The sequence below is a fragment of the Arachis ipaensis genome, chromosome B07, assembly GCF_000816755.2.
Source record: "Arachis ipaensis cultivar K30076 chromosome B07, Araip1.1, whole genome shotgun sequence".
Lineage (NCBI taxonomy): Eukaryota > Viridiplantae > Streptophyta > Magnoliopsida > Fabales > Fabaceae > Arachis > Arachis ipaensis.
In genome coordinates, this window is record NC_029791.2 from 54780722 (window position 1) to 54785115 (window position 4394).

The following is a 4394-nucleotide window of genomic DNA, read 5'->3' on the forward strand; positions in this document are numbered from 1 at the left end:
CATGAAATAGCATGAATTCATACATGGTTGATTAAATCAAAGGAAACATGAAAATCTACCCAATTGGCTTGCTTATGGCTCAAGAAAGTGCATAAAACCTATTGAAACCAAAGGAAAAAGCATAGAAAAACATGACATGGTGACATGTCATCAATTTTCTGGAGCTACAGGAGTCCAAATGGCACGCTCTCAATTGCGTTGGAAAGTAGACATCCAGGGCTTTCCAAAAATATATAATAGTCTATACTTTGCCCGAGTTTAGATGACGCAAACTGGCTTTCAACGCCAGCTCTCTGCCCTATTCTGGAGTTAAACGCCATAAACAGGTTCCAAAGCAGAGTTAAACGCCAGAAATAGGTTACATATTGGCGTTCAACTCCTAGAAAGACCTCTGCACGTGAAAGCTTCAATGCTGAGCCCAAGCACACACCAAGTAGGCCCTGGAAGTGGATTTCTGCATCATTTACTCAATTCTGTAAACCCTAGTAACTAGTTTAGTATAAATAGGACTTTTTACTATTGTATTCGGAGTCTTTGGATCGGATCTTTGATTAGTTTTATGCTATCTTAGACCTTTATGGGGGCTGGCCATTTGGCCATGCCTGGACCTTGTTCTTATGTATTTTCAACGGTAGAGTTTCTACACACCATAGATTAAGGTGTGGAGCTCTGCTGTTCCTCATGAATTAATGCAAAGTACTATTGTTTTTCTATTCAATTCAAGCCTATTTCTTCTCTAAGATATTCATTCACACACTAGAACATGATGAATGTGATAATTATGTGACGCTCATCATCATTCTCACTCATGAACGCGTGCCTGACAAACACTTCCGTTCTACATGCAAACAAGCTTGAATGTGTATCTCTTAGCCTTCTGATCGTGAGATCAGAGTCTTCGTGGTATAGGCTAGAACTATTGGCGGCCATTCTTGAGGTCCAGAAAGTCTAAACCTTGTCTGTGGTATTCCGAGTAGGATCTAGGAAGGGATGGCTGTGACGAGCTTCAAACTCGCGAGTGCTGGGCGTAGTGACAGACGCAAAAGGATTACTGAATCCTATTCCAGTATGATCGAGAACTGACAGATGAATAGATGTGCGGTGATAGCGCATCTTGGACCATTTTCACTGAGAGGATGGGAAGTAGCCATTGACAACGGTGATGTCCTACATACAGCTTGCCATGGAAAGGAGTATAAAGGATTGGATGAAAGCAGTAGGAAAGCAGAGATTCAGAAGGAACTAAGCATCTCTATACGCTTATCTGAAATTCTCACTAATAAATTACATAAGTATCTCTATCTTTATTTTACGTTTTATTTATCTTTTAATTATTAAAACTCTATAACCATTTGAATCCGCCTGATTGAGATTTACAAGGTGACCATAGCTTGCTTCAGGCCGACAATCTCCATGGGATCGACCCTTACTCACGTAAGGTTTATTACTTGGATGACCCAGTACACTTGATGGTTAGTTGTGCGAAGTTGTGACAAAGTGTGTGAATTACGTTTCGAGCACCAATTTTTTGTGCCATTGTTAAGGATCACAATTTCATGCACCAGTGAATACAACCAATGAGCTCCTTCAAGTAGTTGTAGTAGCACTTGTTGTGGCGCTCAATCTGTTCAATCCTCTGGTCTTGCTAGTCTACCTTCTCAAGGACCTCAAGTAACAATTGGTGGGTGGATGGTGGTGGTACATGTGGTGTTGATGATGGTGGAGCAGTAGATGAAGTAGCTTCAAAAGATGGGTCCTCATTCTGGCTCACGAGTGGTGCTAGAGGCCTAATATATTTTCCATTTGGGATAGTTTCATCGTCCCTCGGAATCATGGTTTTCATATTCCTAGCCTAATAGGAAACTCCAGCCACAGACACCAAGTCCATAACCAAAGTGGGAAAAGGTAGGTTGCCAACTATTTACACTCGGCCCATAGTTTATCGAATGAGTCATGAAAAGTTGAGAGGTTTCTCGATGAGGATGCACCAAACAAGAATGGCCATGTCGGCAGTAATAGTGGACTCATGAGTGCTCGACAATATATAGTGAGACATGATCTGTGCCCACACTCAAGCCTCCATAGTGAGCCCCTGTGCAGAGATGCACTTGGGTTGACGCTTGCCTGTCCCACGGATCCAATTGCTACCGAGTTGAGCAATGACCCTATGGATGGGATCCTAGTCAAGATCGAATCTCTTGCGCTCAAGTTGTGCTTCTTGGTAGGCATCCATTGTAACGACCCAACTTCCAATACGTCATGATCGTACCAAAAGTAAGGCGTTACTGACCTATTTTCCTTATTAACTATTTAATATTGAGCCTTTAGTTTGATATCGTGTTTCAGTTTTAGTAGAAAATGCCATAAAATTTTGTTTTTATTTATCAAATCATATATCAAGCATCATCAAATAATAATAATCATATAATTATTAGTAAATATTATACAAACGAATTCAAGTGTAACTTAGATACAACTCCTATCCCTCTTTATAAAATAAAATCTTAAGCAACAAAGGCGAGGGGAATTCTATGAAAGCAACTCAATTCAAAAACTTAACTCATAAATAAGGTCTAACAATCGCCCGCAGCTTCAAACTGAGTCTTCGAACCTGTATCACTAAAAGGGTGGAAGATTTTGGGGTGAGAACAAACCACACGTTCTCAATAGGGAATGGGAATGCCGTAAAAGTAATGATTAACATGCAAATAATTAACATACTCAAGGAAACTATATTTTTATCAAACCTTTTTGAAAATACTATTCTTGGTTTTACTTTAACTAATTATTTACCTCTTTCCAAAAATCTAAGCTCAAAACAAATTCCAAAATATAAAACTGGTCACATTAAGCATTTCTCAACCACACAATTAATTTTCAATTACAACGTCAATTCTTACTCATCATCGTACATTCACCAACTAATAGCACTAACAAAGATTCAATTCAACACAGAAACAAGTCACAGCAAGGCAAACAGCACAATCACAGGGAAGTACAACGAGCAAACCCAATCAAATGCAAATGCACACACAAGGATGATGCATGTCTAGTCCTAGTGCAGGTAATGAGCTCATTTGTCGGTTACATACCCGCTCCCGACGTTATCCGGAGTCCTCTGACCAGGTAAGGCTTCCCTGTTGGCATTGCCCCTCGCAAGAGTCCTTTGACTAGTGAGACAAACCACTGCAAGAGTCCTTTGACTTGCAGGGCGGCACTAGCAACCCAATGCAAGAGTCCTTTGACTTGCATGGCGGAGCTAGTTAACTTATGTCTGCCCAACACACTCACTGTAAGAGTCCTTTGACTTACAGAAGTATATGCTAGTCATGTGTTCTCGATACCTCTGTAAGAGTACTTTGACTTACAGAATAGCATTATAGCTAAGTATCCCAGGAAAGCACTCTCAGTGGTCGTACCACCATCTATCTGACTGCCTTCACGCAGTAGATCATCACATAATCATTCTCATTATCATCATTCATTATCATTCTCATTATTCGTCATTACATTTACATTCTTATGTAATATCTTTTTCTTTCTCTGTTCAATCATACTATACAAACTTTACATCTTTCACTTTTGTAATTTCTTTGCTCAAGCCATTTCTCTTTACCATTCGTTCATAAAAATCTCAATCATCAATTCAGTTCATAATCTCTGCTATGGCAATCTTGAGTCAAGCCAACTTTAAAACTATCTTTCATTTTAGTTCTCTATCAAAGACTCAAGAAAATCATTTATTTTTAAATTCATTAAACACTTCTCAAAACATAACCTTTAATTAGAAGTAATCAAATAAAACTCTTTCTCAAGTTTACTAACTTCACAAAGATTCAAAAATCATCTCTCTTACTATTCAAATTCAAATATTATTATTTCACAAAATTTCTAAAAAGGTAATCCTTTATTTCAAGCCCAAAACATAACTCTTTCTATGTTGAATCAAATTCAAAATATAATTTCTTTCTTAAATAATTCAAGTTCGAAACATAAACCCTTCCTTGGTAATTCAAGCCATTCCGATACATCAGATAACCAAAAATAGCAAGAAGCACTTACTCACAATAACCAGAATACAGCTACACAACTCAACTAATTCAGTATAATCACATAGAACCAGAACTTTTCAACAATTCCATCAAAATCATAGAAAACAATATCAATTACAACTTCAAACACTCACAACAAAGCCCAAAGACATTCACAGCCATAACCTGAATTCAATAATCCAAATTTCACAACCTCAAACCAAGCTTATTTCTATCAATTAGTCTCTCATAACAACAAAACCAATTACATTCACAGCAGCAATCCAAACTAAATTCATCAATTATCCATTCAACAGCTGTTCAACAATTAACTCGGCATATTTCAGTTTAATAAGTTACACT